Source organism: Neoarius graeffei, chromosome 23 (genome assembly GCF_027579695.1).
Source record: "Neoarius graeffei isolate fNeoGra1 chromosome 23, fNeoGra1.pri, whole genome shotgun sequence".
Taxonomy (NCBI): Eukaryota; Metazoa; Chordata; class Actinopteri; order Siluriformes; family Ariidae; genus Neoarius; species Neoarius graeffei.
Window position 1 is genome coordinate 13,859,904 of NC_083591.1, and position 19,043 is coordinate 13,878,946.

The 19,043-nt window shown below is 45.8% G+C and overlaps 1 protein-coding gene across 3 annotated transcripts in view; it reads left to right on the forward strand.

Moving 5' to 3' along the window:
• The window catches only part of porb (P450 (cytochrome) oxidoreductase b), a 127,173-nt gene that overhangs the window by 14,057 nt on the left and 94,073 nt on the right, over positions 1 to 19,043 (forward strand). Inside the window, exon 1 of one of the 3 annotated variants that reach the window (XM_060905813.1) lies at positions 15,441 to 15,506. The exons of the other annotated variants lie outside the window; for them this stretch is intronic. The gene's annotated coding sequence lies outside the window, so the exon portion shown is untranslated. Of the gene's footprint in view, positions 1 to 15,440; positions 15,507 to 19,043 lie in introns of those variants that run through there. 3 annotated transcript variants of the gene reach the window in all.

Sequence of the window (19,043 nt, forward strand, 5' to 3'; positions counted from 1 at the left end):
TGCGTGTACAGCGGATGTAGAGTGGACCAATCAGAGCCCTCTTGTCTACGACGCTGTCTGCAAGGCTTCTGCGGTGGTCACAATTTTTGGGAGGTGCGCGCAGAGCGTCTGCGAAGGTGGGGGGGCTACGCAGACGCCATCTGCGAGGACTGCGTTGTCAGCATAAATTGGCCTTGAGACGTATTTATTTTTCTATATCAACACAATGACAGAATAAATTTGCGTTCAAAACGTACTTACCTTTCCCTCTAGACCTTTTTAGCCACGCATCCAGCATGGAGCCGCTTGCAACTCTCTTCATCGCCATTTGTGAGTCACATGATGGTATGAACCATTCACAGTCCATGGAACACTCTAAGCCAGACCTGGGCATTTTCCGGCCCGCGGGCCGCATCCGGCCCTTTGGTTCATTCTGACCGGCCCGCGTAAGGTTAATTAGAAATTACAAAATAAATGTATTTCCTAATTTTACCTCATGCATGGACTGAATGTGCATTGCTTTTATTTTGAAGTTGTGTTCAACAAAAACGCAATGCGCACGACATGAACATGATATGAAATCCCGCGATAACTACTTCCGTAATTTGTCCAGACCAACCACAAACTTGTACGCTGTCCTTCAAACGGTCCAGCCAATCACATAGTGTGACGTCACCAGCAGGCGCCGGAGCCCGAGCCGATCTGTAGATCTGATACCTACACCGAATCGACTGATGATCATCTGTCAGCTGTGCTTCGCATCTCCACCTCAGACATTCAACCTGACTCTGATGCACTCGTTAAAGAGCAACAGAGACTAGATTTCTCTCACTGAACAAATAAAAAACTGAAAAACACCAAATGAGGTGATTAGACTAGAAATGTGGGCATCATTATTATAATATGATGTATCTTGCTTGATATTTGGAGTAGAAAGACAATATTGTGATGTCTTTATTGTGTTTTGGGGTGAATGTGACTGAAAAAAATGGTACAAACGTTCACATTTGGGAAATTTGATTGAATAAATGACATTTTTTGTAAGGCAACCTCGTTTTTTCCCCATACTCTTACCAGTCTTAGCAGCTTGTCAAAACAATGTTATTTACTGCTTTATATAAAGAAATACAATTAATATTATGCAGAATTTAGTTCAGTCTTTTGGTCCGGCCCTCCACAAAATTTTCTGTTTCTCATGTGGCCCCATGGAAAAAATAATTGCCCACCCCTGCTCTAAGCCAATCAGAGTACGGCTTACATATGGCACAAGGGGCAGTAATGGCTGCACTCATGTCGAGGATGTAAACAAAGTTGACGCGGCAACGGACATACATGACATAGTGGATGTAATTTACGTTCACAACTTTTTTTGCCGTCAGAAATATTAAATATTAAATTTTGTGACTCGACTGACAATAGCCGGCGGCATAACAAGCCACAGACGGCGATTTGCCGCCGGTGACCGGCTACTTTTGAGACCGCACAGTATTTCTGAGATGATAGAATGTAGATAGTAATATCTACATGAGGGCCAAGTAAGAGATTAGAGGCAATAATAACACCAAGATCTTTAACCACGTGATCTGGAATATTTTATTCTTTAGCGCACCGTTTTACAGAATTCGAAGATTTTATTAGGAATGCCTTGTACAAATGTGTGATGAGTGAGTAATAATCTTCAGACTGCTGAAATCGTACATCATACAACAGGCTTAACTCCAGGATTTATGATGGTGTTGACAATATTCATCAATCATGTTATGGTTATAAATGTTTATTCAGATAATTCATATAGACAGTCCAAAGATGGTGTGATTTGCAGTTTATATGTATCTCAGTTAATTAACATGTCTCCGTGTTTAGATTTTGTTTGTTTAACCACTAGGGAACATCACATGGTGTTTTTCATGGATGTATGGTATACTCTATAGAGTATGTTTGTACTAAAGAATCACACAAGCTGCTGGGAAAGAGATCACAAGAGACTGGTTACACTCATTTACACACTGGCATTTTTATAGCTGAGACAGCAGGAAAACATGCAAACTAAACAGTTAGTGCTAAACACTGCTGCCTGATTTGTCTGACACTGGCAGAAGTTCATCAGTACAGAGAGGATGAAAAAGCATTTTTTTTTAAAGGTCCCATGGCATGAAATTTTCACTTTCTGAGGTTTTTTAACGTTAAAATGAGTTCCTCTGACCTTCTTAAGTCACCCCAGTGGCTAGAAATTTCATAATGTGTAAACCAAACTATGCCCAACATTTGAGAATGGCACGTCAAAACGGCGCGTTGATAAGCTCTTCCCTTTACTACGTCAGCAAGGGAGATGATCCCCACGCCCCCCTCTGGATTCCCACCCACTGTATGGATTGCCCGCCCAGTTGAGTTGTAGTGAGGAGACCATAGAGGACACAACAACATGGCATCACCTAAGCGAGCGAAACATGGAAATTGCGCTGTACATGGATGTGACAACACAGAAAGGAGTCTGTTTTTACTGCCGACGGGAGAGCCCCTGAATACGCAGTGGCTTAATTTTATTTACTTCAATAATACGCCGTCGAGTCTACCTAAGACGGTGTATGTTTGTCGGAAGCATTTTCCTGATGAATGTTTCCACAACTTGGGACAGTACAGGGCAGGTTTTGCACATCAACTGTCACTGAAGCCTGGGTCCGTACCAAGCATCCCTGCCGCATCAGCAACAAACACCGAACAAGTAAGTGTATAACTGGTCGTTTTGCCGTGTTTTAAAATCGGTGCGTTAGCCTAGCAATGGCTACATTAGCTGTGCAGCTAACCGCTTCCTGCAGTTAGCCAGATAATCTGCGCTACAAAACTAAAGAGCATGCAGCATGCTCTGTTAAACTGAGTTTAGTCTGGAAATTGACTGTAATTTATGAGCTTATGTTTGACTATTGCTCCGCAATGCATGTCTTCTGTTGGATAAGCGCCATGTTGCTGTAGTTGCTGCTTCTATCCTCTTTGGTTATGGAGTGCGTGTTCAAGCCTAGGGTATTATACGTTCGTAAACTACCACTCCGAACACTCTCACTCTCTGTTCTCTGCGTCACGTTGAGTTTACGAAAGGAGTCCGAGGGAGAACGGGGTTTTGTCTTAGCAGCGTGGCTACAGGCGCTGATAGCAGCGAGCATGTGTGCGCGCAGCTTGGTCAAGCCCCTCCCCCTCCCCCCATGGCCCGCCCCCACCCTCTACCCTTCCCTGCCTCCTGCTTCTCATTAGCAAAACGACGCACTGGGAAAAGCGCTGAAATGGCGCTTTCTCCCAGGAGGCTATATTTATGTGCCGAGGATTCATTTCGAGAAAGGCTGCGGATATAACATCCGGAAGCCTCCACGAGCCCGTTTAAAGCATCAACAAACCACCATGCCATGGGACCTTTAAAAATCGTTCAGTTAAATGTCTTTACGCAGTAGCGTTGTTGATTTCGCTTAAGTTTGTTAGTGTTGATTTATTTTCTATAGCAGCCGCTCTGACAGTAATTACAGCTCTGATACTAATCACAGGTTTATATACTGTACAGTGCTGCTTGAAAGTCCTTTGGAATTTTCTATATTTCTGCATAAATATGACCTAAAACATCATCAGATTTTCACACAAGTCCTAAAAGTAGATAAAGAGAACCCAGTTAAACAAATGAGACAAAAATATTATACTCGGTCATTTATTTATTGAGAAAAATGAGCCAATATTACATATCTGTGAGTGGCAAAAGTATGTGAACCTTTGCTTTCAGTATCTGGTGTGACCCCCTTGTGCAGCAATAACCGCAACTAAACGTTTGCGGTAACTGTTGATCAGTCCTGCACACCGGCTTGGAGGAATTTTAGCCCATTCCTCCGTACAGAACAGCTTCAACTCTGGGATGTTGGTGGGTTTCCTCACATGAACTGTTCGCTTCAGGTTCTTCCACAACATTTCGATTGGATTAAAGTGCATATCACGGGTAAATTCAGGAGCAAGATCAATGTAATTCTCCTATTTTATATTAAACTTTGGTCAAATATCTGTCACATTTTGCATTTTGTGCAAATTTTTTTTTACCTTGCGCAATACCAGAAATATTCAGTTGAAATCAAGCCATTTGAGGCGAATTGGTCCGCCTCTGAAAAAACTTGGCATTTGGATTTCCCGGGAAACATTGATTTTCATGACGTCACATGCAGGACGCCTCCCTCTGAATCCTACATCAGCGCTGGTTTGTTTATGAGAAAACGACCTGGTGGTTTTCTGCAAATTTCTTCAACGTTATCACGTAATTATTAAAATGGTTAACGGATGTATCGTAGGAGGGTGTAGCAACACTAATCATGATGGGATTAGTACTCATCGTTTTGCAAAAGACCGGACAACGAGAGAGAAATGGGAGCGCTTCGTGTGAGGCACCCGGAAGCAGCCGATGACCAACAGAGCCGAGGACCAACAAAATTGGCAATTCACAAGTTGACTATTGCCAAGGTAAGACATAAGAGAGACTATAGTCTAAATTAGGTGTTCCTGTGTTGGTGTGGTACACGGATAATGTTATTTATTGACACGCACAAAAGTAAACAACATGAAAGCGCTGGGTGATAATACACTTAGATTAGATAGAACTTTATTGAACCCTTTGGGAGGGTTCCCTTAGGGAAATTAAAAAGATACTGTCCACAGCCTGGTAAAAAGCAGCCAAAGTATCGAAGTAGCCTTGCTGTGAGGGAGTGAATCCCCTCGCATGCAGTGGCTGCGTTTGCCCTCAGAGGGATGTAAACACAGATGGTGATGCCAGCAGTCCACGTTAGCATCCGGTACAAGGTGTGTCAGCCATGTCTCTGTAAAAATAAATAAGCTGCTCTCCCGGTAAATCCGCTGGTTGTTCAGTGCGGATAGCTCGTCGACCTTATTCGGCAGCGAGTTCACATTCCCCATGATAATGGAGGGAATGGATGGTTTGTAGTGCCGCTAGCCTAGCCTTTAGCTTAGCAGCCCCTGGGTTTCCTCCTCAGCTCGGCCGGGATTGGGGTGTCGTATCCTGGCTTGCCCCATTGTTTTCAGGGCCAGCAGCTCCTCTCTCGAATAAGTGAGAAAACTGGCTCCTGGTTGCATGTTAAAGTTAAAAATATCCATGGGATATGAAGAAAACACTTCGTAAGAAGAGCAGAAAAGTAAAACAGTGGAAAAAAAAAAGAGGTTTAAAGAGCTAAAAACTACAGAGCTACTGGAGAGGCAGTCGTCTCACTCAGCGCCCAAAGTCACATTTTTGGCCCTTTTCCACTACCCTTTCTCAGCTCGCTTCAGCTCACTTCAGCCCGACACGGCTCGCGTTTCGACTACCAAAGAACAGCACGACTCAGCTCGCTTCAGCCCTGCTTAGCCCCTAAAACTCGCACGGTTTTGGAGTGGGGCTGAAGCGAGCCAAACCGAGCCGAGTGAGGCTGGGGGCGTGAGCAGACACTCCCCTGTGCACTGATTGGTGAGGAGGAGTGTCTTCACATGCCCACACACGCCCCGCGAGCACGCTGGGATCTGTAAACACCGTAAACCCGGAAGAAGGAGAATTACGAATTACGAGAATTTCTGAAGCCTTATGCGCCTCGCCTCATCTATACGCTCTTGCCAGTATCTGTTGGCGTTGTCGGTGACAACAAGCCACAGCACCAAGACCAGCAACACTAACGACTCCATGTCCTCCATGTTTATTGTTTACTATTCGGGTTGTGAGACTACCGCTTAAAAGATCACTGATGTCACTGTTTGCGCCGCCTAACGACATCACGTGACGTCCACCCACTTTCGCTAACTCCACCCAATGTGTCCACCCACTTCCAGCCAGCACGGTTCAGCGCGGTTGTAGTCGAAATGCAACTCCAACAGCCCCGCTCAGCTCGACTCAGCCCAACTCGGCACGGCACGGCTCAGCCCAACTCAGCCGCGTTTGTAGTGGAAAAGCGGCATTTCTTTCACATGTATCAAGGGATATGCGTGTCAGGGCTTGAGATCTTGGGACCTGTCAAACACATTAAATGTATATACAACCCTGCTTAGCCGATTCCATGTGTGTAGCTTATGAAATCTTTCTCGTACAGTAGCCAGTACTCTTCTAAATGAAGAAATATCAATACATAGTGATTTAGAAAAAATATGATTTATGTAACAATAAATACATGAGCATTGATACATGAATCCATGGGTTTAGAAGCTCAGGTGACAATTCCATATTTCAATGCAAAATCGCTAGCTGCTAAACTTGGTCTACACAGACTGTGCGTTGAATCCATGCAAGCTCTCTCAGCCTGCTGGTGGATCTGCACGTGACGTCACGAATCTGGCTCCAGACACGTTTTTTTTTTTTTCTGTAGACAGATGGCCTTGTGCAAAATTACCCTTCTGGATGAGTGTGTAAAGAGACATACTTTCATATAAAAAAAACCCACGAAATTGGTCCAGGATATGCCCTTTAAGGTCAGGACTTTGACTTGGCCATTCCAAAACATTAACTTTTTTCTTCTTTAACCATTCTTTGGTAGAACGACTTGTGTGCTTAGGGTCGTTGTCTTGCTGCATGACCCACCTTCTCTTGAGATTCAGTTCATGGACAGATGTCCTGACATTTTCCTTTAGAATTCGCTGGTATAATTCAGAATTCATTGTTCCATCAACGATGGCAAGCCGTCCTGGCCCAGATGCAGCAAAACAGGCCCAAACCATGATACTACCACCACCATGTTTCACAGATGGGATAAGCTTCTTATGCTGGAATGCAGTGTTTTCCTTTCTCCAAACATAACACTTCTCTTTTAAACCAGAAATTTTTATTTTGGTCTCATCCATCCACAAAACATTTTTCCAGTAGTCTTCTGGCTTGTCCACGTGATCTTTAGCAAACTGCAGACGAGCAGCAATGTTTTTTTGGAGAGCAGTGGCTTTCTCCTTGCAACCCTGCCATGCACACCATTGTTGTTCAGTGTTCTCCTGATGGTGGACTCATGAACGTTAGCCAACGTGAGTGAGGCCTTCAGTTGCTTAGAAGTTCCCCTGGGGTCTTTTGTGACCTCGTTGACTATTACACGCCTTGCTCTTGGAGTGATCTTTGTTGGTCGACCACTCCTGGGGAGGGTAACAATGGTCTTGAATTTCCTCCATTTGTACACAATCTGTCTGACTGTGGATTGGTGGAGTCCAAACTCTTTAGAGATGGTTTTGTAACCTTTTCCAGCCTGATGAGCATCAACAACGCTTTTTCTGAGGTCCTCAGAAATCTCCTTTGTTCGTGCCATGATACACTTCCACAGACATGTGTTGTGAAGATCAGACTTTGATAGATCCCTGTTCTTTAAATAAAAAGACACCTGATTGTGATCCCATTGATTGAAAACACCTGACTCTAATTTATTGCTAATCCTAGAGGTTCACATACTTTTGCCACTCACAGATATGTAATATCGGATCATTTTCCTCAATAAATAAATGACCAAGTATAATATTTTTGTCTCATTTGTTTATCTGGGTTCTCTTTATCTACTTTTAGGACTTGTGTGAAAATCTGATGATGTTTTAGGTCATATTTATGCAGAAATATAGAAAATTCTAAAGGGTTCACGAACTTTCAAGCACCACTGTACAGTAAATGTGTATAAAAGTTCCTGCAATGGGCAGAACACTGAAGCACTGTGACAGGAGGTTTTAATTCTAGACACTTTTTTTTTTTTAAATTTTTTATTTAAGCTTTTCAGCATAAACGCTCTACTTACAAACATGGTGTACAGGGAAGCTGTCCTCCTCTCTGCTTCCTCTCACCACATAAACCCTCAGGTGCCATTGCAAGAGACACACACACACACACACAATTAGTAAGACACAGGTGTGATCACTTTGCCATTCGTTTTCCTTGGCCTCGCCCTCCATTCACAAACTGGTGCTTGACCACGCCCCCGATACCACAATGTGCTCATTGTAATTTCCCCTCCCATCATTCCTTTAGTAACAGCTAATTCTCAGGACTGTGTATGGCAAATGCTCTACTTAAACGAACGCTAATAATTATAATAAACATACTAAAATGTAGGCGGCACGGTGGTGTAGTGGTTAGCGCTGTCGCCTCACAGCAAGAAGGTCCGGGTTCGAGCCCCGTGGCCGGCGAGGGCCTTTCTGTGCGGAGTTTGCATGTTCTCCCCGTGTCCGCGTGGGTTTCCTCCGGGTGCTCCGGTTTCCCCCACAGTCCAAAGACATGCAGGTTAGGTTAACTGGTGACTCTAAATTGACCGTAGGTGTGAATGTGAGTGTGAATGGTTGTCTGTGTCTATGGCTACGTTTACACTAGACCGTATCTGTCTCGTTTTCTTCGCGGATGCACTGTCCGTTTACATTAACCCCCCTGAAAAAGCGGGGAAACGGGAATCCGCCAGCGTCCACGTATTCAATCTAGATCGTATCAGCTCCGGTGCTGTGTAAACATTGAGAATACGCGAATACGCTGTGCTGAGCTCTAGCTGGCGTCTCATTGGACAACGTCACTGTGACATCCACCTTCCTGATTCGCTGGTGTTGGTCATGTGACGCGACTGCTGAAAAACGGCGCAGACTTCCGCCTTGTATCACCTTTCATTAAAGAGTATAAAAGTATGAAAATACTGCAAATACTGATGCAAATACTGCCCATTGTGTAGTTATGATTGTCTTTAGGCTTGCCATCCTTCCACTTGCAAGTGGTAAGTGATCTGCGCTGGGATCTCACACACAGCGGCTCAGTCCCGAATCGTGGCTTGTTCACTTCACTCGCGCGCTCTGTGAGCTGCGCAGGGCCGGAGTGCACACCCTCCAGAGGGCACTCGCTGTTCAGGGCGGAGTGATTTGGAGCGCAGGATGCCTGCGGAGCCGAGCGTATCCGCGTATTGGTGTTGCTGTGTGCACGGCTAACGGTTTTAGTGTAAACGCGAATCATTTTAAGAACATTAATCTGATGATCCGCTGATTCGACGTAATGTAAACGTAGCCTATGTGTCAGCCCTGCGATGACCTGGCGACTTGTCCAGGGTGTACCCCGCCTTTCGCCCATAGTCAGCTGGGATAGGCTCCAGCTTGCCTGCGACCCTGTAGAACAGGATAAAGCGGCTACAGATAATGAGATGAGATGCTAAAATGTGTTTACCAAAGAAAAACAATTAATCGTTGATGTGGTGATGTTTGCAGTAAGGAGATGTTGAGGTTGACATTCACGGAAGGAGACTCCAGTGTCAACGCTTTGTAATAGAAAGTTTTCTGGTTTAAAAACAAAAAAACCTTGTTGCAGCATTTTACTTGAGGGGGAGCTACAAGATTTTCCCTGCAGTGTAGCCAAAGAACAAACAAAAACTACTTAGCCTAAGGCAAATTTATACTTCTGCTTCAAATCTCCGCCATAGCATGACCCGCACTTCTCCTGCCATGTAACTACAGCTGTGATTGGTCCTCCTGGTAGCATTGTGTTTCCTCCTGCGCGTTTCTAGCTGCTCTTTCTTCTCCACAGAAATCTAATATTCAACAGTGACCCTTTCGCTTCAAACCGCTCATACTGCTGAATTCTCTACTTTCACATACCCATAATGCCTTGCACCTTGAGGCACTATATTTGTTTACTGTTGCCCCTTTTCCACTAAAGCAGTTCCAGGGCTGGTTCGGGGCCAGTGCTTAGTTTGGAACCGGGTTTTCTGTTTCCACTGACAAAGAACTGGCTCTGGGGCCAGAAAAAACGGTTCCAGGCTAGCACCAACTCTCTGCTGGGCCAGAGGAAAGAACCGCTTACGTCAGCGGGGGGGGCGGAGTTGTTAAGACCGACAACAATAACAAGACCACAAAAGATCGCCATTTTTAAGCGACGAGAAGCAGGAGCTGTACAAATGCGAAGTCATCCATTATTATTGTTGTTGTTGCTGCTGCTGCTTCTTCCGTGTTGTTTTTGCTTCGATATTCGTGCCAAGGTTTATGCAAACGTAGCGACGTAACTGACGTATACAGTGACGTAATGACGTGGCTTCCCTTAGCACTGCGAGCTATGGAAAAGCAAACTGGTTCTCAGCTGGCTCACAAGTTGAACGAGTTGTGAACCAGCACCAGCACTGGCTCCGAACCAGCCCTGGAACTGATTTGGTGGAAAAGGGGTATAAGTCAGATAACCTCAGCCATTTCTTCGAGTACACATGGGGTCAATCCATGTGAAATCACCAGAGGCCTCAACACTGACCATCTCAGATTTGCTTCATACTTTCTGGAAATATTGTCAGTGTGCCCAATAAATAGTGTACAAAATTTTAGGTTTGTACCTTCATTAGTTTCTGAGATATAGGAGCTTTAAAAAAGGGGTGTGGCCCCAATTTCACTGTTGAAACGTGTGCTACAGAAAATGGACCTAACTCCCATAAGTCATTACTTTTAAACTATTCATGCAAGATACATGAAATTTTCAAGGATTGTTCTTCAATGCCAGACGCCTTTAAATACTAAAATAGAAAGTTTACAGTTCAATATTTGCGAAGTTACGGCTTGCTGAAAATCATAAAAAAATGTGCTTTGGAGCAACTTTGACGCCCCATATCTCCACATTAAAGCTCACCAGATCTTTCAAATTTTCTTATTTATTACTCGTATTATAGTACTCTTTAGGCAACTAGGTATGTGTTCAAAACAGGGCTTTGAACCAGTTCAAGGAACGAAAACGAAAACCGGTAATTTTTTCTATTTCACATGGAACAGAAACGAAACCAGAAACTTTATTATTTTTTATGTTCCGGAACAGAAACGCTTATTAAAAATAATGGTAACCGGTTAATACCGGTTTTTATTTCGTTCCTCAAAGTTTCCATAGCCTACAAATAAAGTCATTCTTCTCCTGCGCAAGTTTCTATGACCCGCTGGGGTTCACTTCCTGTGTGACGTTCGCTGACTGAATGGAGAGAGCGGGAGGGTGGACTACTATCACGTCTCCACATCTTAAATAAGAGGTAAATATTGCAGTCTATCGTTATTCAAAAACGTCAATTTCAAACACGATATCAATATATTTGTCCACGTTAATGAGAGGCTCGCGAACATTAAATGACGTTAACCTCTGTTAGCCTATCAATGCATAGGGCCTGACTAGCCTTTGGTAACACACTAAATGAATTCTCTTTCATTTTTGGCACTTTTTCTGTTTGTGTAGATGGGAAGACATACTGAGAATCCAAATCGCCAACATTTGAAATAATTGTTTTGAATTATTTCTTGTCTTATTTAATGAAGGTTGTAATAGAATTAGCCTACATTTGGCTTAAGCTGGATGAGACAGAGACATAATTTTATAGCCATTTGTTAAACAGCTGACAGGGAACGTAATTAACCATTCCAGGAACGAAATTATTTTGTTCTAACCGGTTCGGGAACGTCTATTTAATGGTGGAACCCAAAACCGGAAACGTTAAAATTCCGTTTCTGTTCGGAACGAACCAATAGGAAAAAAAATTCTGGTTCAAAGCCCTGGTTCAAAAGAAATCAAACTTTCTGATTTATTAGGCTTTTAAAAAAAAACCCAAAATATTTTGCGCCTATAATTCAAATGCATGTTGCAAATGTATGACAAGGTCTGCCATAAAAACAATTATACCACTGGAAAGAGCTTGTTCTGATTAGCAAATGCACAAAATATGAAGTTGGTACTTTAAACCAAACTATAAATATTAAGGTATCAAGTACGGCACGTTTTATGATAGACGGAAATGCTGTCTTTAAGGCATATTACAAACCTACAGTGTGAAGAGCTTCAACAGTGTATTGATTTGCTTTTCCACATCAGATGGAAGTTTATACTGCCTGCCAGTTGATGTAAGCGGGGCATCAATGGTTTTCATGACATGCACCAGAGGGACCCAACAGTTATCCTCAATCCTGGGCCAGCTGTAAGTCTGAGGTGGTGTTTACATTAGACCGTATCCGTCTCGTTTTCGTCGCGGATGCACTGTCCGTTCACATTAAAACGCCGGGAGACGACTCCACAGGCGGAACAACTTGAATCCGCCAGGGCCCACGTATTCAAACCAGTACGTATCTGATCCGGTGCTGTGTAAACATTGAGATACGAGGAAACGCAGTGCTGAGCTCTAGCTGACGTCGTCATTGGACAACGTCACTGTGACATCCACCTTCCTGATTCGCTGGCGTTGGGATCACACACACAGCGGCTCAGTCCCGAATCACTGCTCGTGCACTTCACTCGCGCGCTCTGTGAGCTGCGCAGGGCCGGAGTGCGCACCCTCCAGAGGGCACTCGCTGTTCAGGGCGGAGTGATTTGGAGCGCAGGAGGAAGCGCTGAGCCGCACTGAGGTTTATTTACACATTTCAACTTATTTACCTCCTTCAGGCGCTTAAACTCAGGAAGAACATGAACATCACAGCCAGGTGTGTTTATCTGCTGGAGAAGGTGTTCGCTTGCCATCCTTCCACTTGCACGTGGTGAGTGACTTGCGTATGCCCGATATGCACTGGGATCATGTGACGTGCCGTCTAATTAGTCATGTGATTAGCGTATCCGTGTATTGGCGTTGCTGTGTGCACGCGAATCGTTTTAAAAACGTTAATCTGATGATCCGCTGATACGGTCTAATGTAAACACCACCTGAGAGGGACCATGAGGATGCATAAATGTTACTTGTACATCTTGTTCCTCCTCTGATAATGCACGAACGTTGCCTATCCACCACTGTCTGTCATAGAAACATACAACATATTTACCAGGACTTGTATGGAGGAAAAACGACTTTTCTTGATTTAAAGTTTTATAGAATACTTAAAGAAGCTAAGTGTTGAAAAGCATGGTTGGGCAGAATCCGCTGTCAATTTTACACCCGCAGACAACACGTGACTGTGTTCCACACACTTCAGTGGTGCAGTAAAGTCTGATGATCCAAGTCACGAAGCCGACAACCCTTCTGTCTTTGTCTCATCTCATCTCATTATCTCTAGCCGCTTTATCCTGTTCTACAGGGTCGCAGGCAAGCTGGAGCCTGTCCCAGCTGACTACGGGCGAAAGGCGGGGTACACCCTGGACAAGTCGCCAGGTCATCACAGGGCTGACACATAGACACAGACAACCATTCACACTCACATTCACACCTACGGTCAATTTAGAGTCACCAGTTAACCTAACCTGCATGTCTTTGGACTGTGGGGGAAACCGGAGCACCCGGAGGAAACCCACGTGGACACGGGGAGAACATGCAAACTCCACACAGAAAGGCCCTCGCCAGCCACGGGGCTCGAATCCGGACCTTCTTGCTGTGAGGCGACAGCGCTAACCACTACACCACCGTGCCGCTTCTGAGCAATTCCAGCGTTATGGACGTGACACTTGAACTCAAAATGGCAACAAATGACCCAATGCATGTTTTATTGTCTCCCAGTATTTAAGCAGGTGTTGCATATTTTAAGGCTGTACCATACTGGAGAAGTGATAGAACAAGAACAATTCCCATAGTACATCTAGGGCATGCCAGAAAACGCCAATAAAAGATGCGTTATGGATGTGACAGAAAAAGTATCACTTTTCTTGGGTTACTGTACATTTTTATCAAACTCTGTGAAATTGTAAACCTAATGTCGAAATGGAGATATCCATTTGATAGAGGGGTCCAAGGTGAATATTAAAAAATCTTTGTTTAAAATATTTTGTATTTCATGCAGAGTTTCGGAAGGAAAAGTCAGCGTTATGGATGTGACGAAATTCCGTTATGGATGTGACGCGTCTGAAATAGACATGGCATATGTTTAGAAAATCAGCAATTTAACCACCATAACCCTTTGAAAAACTCTCTAAATATCAGCTAAAACTATCAAAGTTCTTAAATAATATTTAGGATGGCTATTGTTTTGCTGTTTTGTGGATTTTAGCATACATTTCTGTGGCTTGTGGCAATAATATAGAATTGTACATGATCAAAGTTGATTTTAGCTTGGGGTTTACATTATAAGAAAGAAAGACTGACAGTGACATATTAGGTTGGTTACAAATTGGTTCAACTTATTCACATCTGTAAAATACAGGCCTAGGTGATATCTCTGGGAGTGGTTTTGATGTATTACATGTTGCTTTGTTTTTGCATGGTGAGGTTGACATTTACATGGAATTGCCCTTCTGTCTTTGTGTTTAGCCATTAAAAGTGCGAAAACCGAAAAACTAGGACAAGTCAAAGAACTGAAAAGGACAACTTTATTGAAGGATCAACTCCCCCAACAAAGCGCAAACGATGCAGTGTCAGTAAGCTTCCATGTACTTCCTCTTTTAGTGTTTCTGTCAGGAAATCGAATGTCATATTTGACCCTGAAGTCTGAACAGCTTCCTCTAACAGCCCAAAGATTGTCGTAAACTGTGAGCATATGAGCTCAAGTCAGAGTGAAGGAAATCAACTTCAGCTTAAAAAATAAATGTCACCGTTCTGCTGTGTTTCCAGTCCTTACTTGACCGAGTGAATTCCTTGCTTGTGTTCCCGTTTTGTATTTTCTTGTCGTAACCAGCACCCAGCAAAAACGATTTCACTGTGGAGTCTTCTATGATCAGTGTCGCTCTTTCTCAGCTCTTCTGCTCCTCTTTTAACTTGCGCAGGCCGGTAATTGTTGGAACACCCGTGTTGACAGACGAAGAAGGCTGCTGACTCACTGTCACCCGAAGTAGAGACGTTCAAAGCGTTCGATACGATATTTCCAAGTGCTTTTTTTACTGATTGATTTCCTGAAGTCCACAGAAAAGCCTTTGCGGATTTCTTTAAGCTTTGGTTTAGTTAGTTTTGACACTTCTTTGAAGGTTTTCAGGAAATTTTAATTCGAAAGATTACTGTCCGTGTGCGACGCCATGTTGTTTTAGTTTGTTTATATTTTGGTTACACCCCCCCCCCCCCCCCCCAGGTGCAAAGCATTATGGGTAATGTGAAAGTAGTCAGTACAGTTAAAACACTTCATAAATGCTTTCGAATGGGAACTCACTTGGTTTATAATGAACCACGTGAGGTTCCTTTGTCCCTGCACATGTGCTCCGGTTTCCTTTCACAGTCCAAAGACGTGGATTCGATTCTGACTTGCCCCAGGCGTGAATGCGAGTGTGAATAGAGATCTTGCAGTCACGTGACCGGAAAGTACACAGCCGCCATCTTGTCGGTAAAAAACACAGCTGAATACTGCTGCACTCGTGTACAGAATGGATCAATTTCAACCGACGGACTACACGACTCATTTTTCTAATGAACAGATAACTAGATATATGTCTAAAATAAACGATCTACAGATTAGTGACCCTTATGGCTTACCGGACGGAGTTTTCACGACCGTGTCAGTGGATATTGAACTGCCAGAGGTGGAATACCCAGACGTGTATAATTACCTTATTAACTTTCCCTCGCTGTTCAGTGGTGAAGCACTGCGTGCTTATAAATCTCTGGACAGTTATCTTTACAGAAATTCAGGATTTGTCAGCGACTCGGATGTGGCATCTTGTAAACAAGAAAATAATTATCCTCATTGGACGGGTAAGTCACTTAAGTATTGAGTACTAACACTATTTATATTAGTATCTAGTATAGCACTGACCAGCCGATTATAGAATAGAATAAGGTAATTCCAGCTGTAATTCCAAATCGTCCGTCTTGTTTACCATGGATCTGGCGTTGGAGAGGTAGAGGCGGCAGTGGAGATTTGAGTGGCTGTTTTCTGAGCTTAGTCAACAGGCCGGCTCTGCAGCCTCGCTTTTGCTTCCGCTCCCGGCGCCGCCTCCTTTGTTTTGCTTCCGATAACAATCCACGGAGACCCTGCTGGTCTCGCTATCTCGTCCGGAATGTTGTGTGTGTGATGGAAATCGCTACAAACCGTCATTTTCTGCTGGAAATCAATGTCCAGTAAGTCCATACGGTTGTAGTGGAGATTGAAGTCCGGTACAGACGAACAACACGCAAAAATACACACAAAAAACATAAAAAACGTGCACAGGTAGGGAGAGCTTGTAGCCGCAGCCATTGTAGTAGAATTGTATATAGTAGGGTTTTCCAGAAGAAAAGGTAGAAGTAGAAGGCGGAAATATGGCGTTTGACCGACAAGATGGCGTCTGTCACAATCTGGATCGGCTGTGACGTCACATGCAAGTGCTCCATAGTTGTTCGTCTCCGTGTTAGCCCTGCGATAGATTAGCGACCTGGCCAGGATGTACTCCACCTCTCGCCCGTAGTCAGCTGGGATTGGCTCCAGCTCACCCACAGGCCTGACGGATAAGCGGTATACATGATGTACGGATGAAAAGTTTGTCCCCATATAAATTTGGTCATTTTGTCAGTGTTGTTTTCTGTATCTTATTCCTCCAGTGAAACACTGAACTTGCATTCTGCTCTTCTTCCACGTGTAAAAACGGTAAATTCTGGTGTGTTTCACACAATTGCGCCTCCTAGAGGAGGCACAAGTTACGTGCGCGTATCAAAACTTACAGTACCAGTCTAAAGTTTGGACACGCGTACTCATTCATAGGTTTTTCTGTATTTTGTATTTTCTACACAATACTGAAGTACGGAAGCTGAGAGAGGCCCTTCATATAATCCTTTTTTTTTTCTTTTTCACCTTGTTATGCCCCCTCCTTGAACTGCCACCTTATTGTGGTGGAGGGGTTTGTGTGCTTGAATGATCCTAGGAGCTATGTTGTCGGGGGCATTATGCCCCTGTCAGGGTTTCCCAAGGCAGACAGGTCCTAGGTGACAGGCCAGACTAAGAGCAGTTCACCAAAACCCCTATGGAGAAAAATCCGAGGACCGTGACGTCGCCCGGGATGACGCAGCCGGGGCCCCACCCTGGAGCCAGGCCCGGGGTTGGGGCTCGTATGCGAGCGCTTGGTGACCGGGCCTTTGCCCAAGGGGCCCGGCCGGGCTCAGCCCTAAGAGCTGACGTGGGCCCGACCTCCTGTGGGTTCACCACCCACAGAGGTAGCAGTAGGGGACTGGTGCAATGTGGATTGGGTGGCAGTCGAAGGCAGGGGCCTCGACGACCTGATCCCCGGACACAGCGGCTGGCTGTTGGGACATGGAATGTCACTTCGCTGGGGGGGAAAGAGCCTGAGCTTGTGCGGGAGGTTGAGAGGTACCGGCTAGAGATAGTCGGGCTCACCTCCACGCACAGCTTGGGCTCTGGAACCCAGCTCCTCGAGAGGGGCTGGACTCTCCACTTCTCTGGAGTCGCCCGTGGTGAGCGGCGGCGGGCTGGTGTGGGCTTGCTTATAGCTCCCCAGCTCAGCCGCCATGTGTTGGAGTTTACCCCAGTGAACGAGAGGGTCGCCTCGCTGCGCCTTCGGATTGGGGAGAGGGCTCTTGCTGTTGTTTGTGCCTATGGCCCAAATAGCAGTATAGAGTATCCGGCCTTCTTGGAGTCCCTGGGAGAGGTACTGAGGAGTGCTCAGACTGGGGACTCCATTGTGTTACTGGGGGACTTCAATGCTCACGTGGGAGATGACAGTGACACCTGGAGGGGCGTGGTTGGGAGGAACGGCCTCCCCGATCTGAACCCGAGTGGTGTTTTGTTATTGGACTTCTGTGCTAGTCACGGTTTGTCCATAACGAACACCATGTTCGAGCATAGGGGTGTCCATAAGTGCACGTGGCACCAGGACACCTTAGGTCGGAGGTCAATGATAGACTTTGTAGTCGTTTCATCTGATCTCCGGCCCTATGTCTTGGACACTCGGGTGAAGAGAGGGGCTGAGCTGTCAACTGATCACCACCTGGTGGTGAGTTGGATCCGCTGGCGGAGGAGGAAGCTGGACAGACCTGGCAGGCCCAAACGTATGGTGAGGGTCTGCTGGGAACGTCTGGCCGAGCACTCTGTCGGGGAGGTCTTTAACTCCCACCTCCGGGAGAGCTTTTCCCAGCTTCCGAGGGAGGCGGGGGACATTGAGTCTGAGTGGACCATGTTCTCTACCTCCATTGTGGACGCAGCTGTTCAGAGCTGTGGCCGCAAGGTCTCCGGTGCCTGTCGTGGCGGCAATCCCCGAACCCGGTGGTGGACACCAGAAGTAAGGGATGCCGTCAAGCTGAAGAAGGAGTCCTATCGGGCCATGTTAACCTCCAGGACTCCCGAGGCAGCTGACGGGTATCGGCAGGCCAGGCGTGCTGCAGCTCGGGCAGTTGCGGAGGCAAAAACTCGGAACTGGGAGGAGTTCGGGGAGGCCATGGAGAAGGACTATCGGTCGGCCTCGAAGAAATTCTGGCAAACCGTCCGGCGCCTCAGGAGGGGGAAGCAGTACTCTGCCAACACTGTTTACAGTGCGGGTGGGGAGCTGTTGACCTCGACTGGGGACATTGTCGGGCGGTGGAAGGAATACTTTGAGGATCTCCTCAATCCCACCGTCATGTCTTCCACTGAGGAGACTGAGGCTGATGACTCAGAGGTGGACTCGTCCATTACCCAAGCCGAAGTCACTGAGGTGGTTTGCAAGCTCCTCGGTGGCAAGGCACCGGGGGTGGATGAGATCCGCCCTGAGTATCTCAAGTCTCTGGATGTTGTGGGGCTGTCTTGGTTGACACGCCTCTGCAACATCGCGTGGCGGTCAGGGACAGTGCCTCTGGAGTGGCAGACTGGGGTGGTGGTCCCTCTTTTTAAGAAAGGGGACCGGAGAGTGTGCCCCAATTATAGGGGAATCACACTTCTCAGCCTCCCAGGGAAGGTTTACTCCAGGGTACTGGAGAGGAGAATTCGACCAATAGTCGAACCTCGGATCCAGGAGGAACAATGCGGTTTTCGTCCTGGTCGCGGAACACTGGACCAGCTCTATACCCTTCATAGGGTGCTCGAGGGTTCATGGGAGTTTGCCCAACCAGTCCACATGTGCTTTGTGGATCTGGAGAAGGCATTCGACCGTGTCCCCCGTAGTATTCTGTGGGGGGTGCTTCGGGAGTATGGGGTTCGGGGCTCTTTGCTAAGGGCTGTCCGGTCCCTGTACGAACGGAGCAGGAGTCTGGTTCGCATTGCCGGCAGTAAGTCAGACCTGTTCCCAGTGCATGTTGGACTCCGGCAGGGCTGCCCTTTGTCACCGG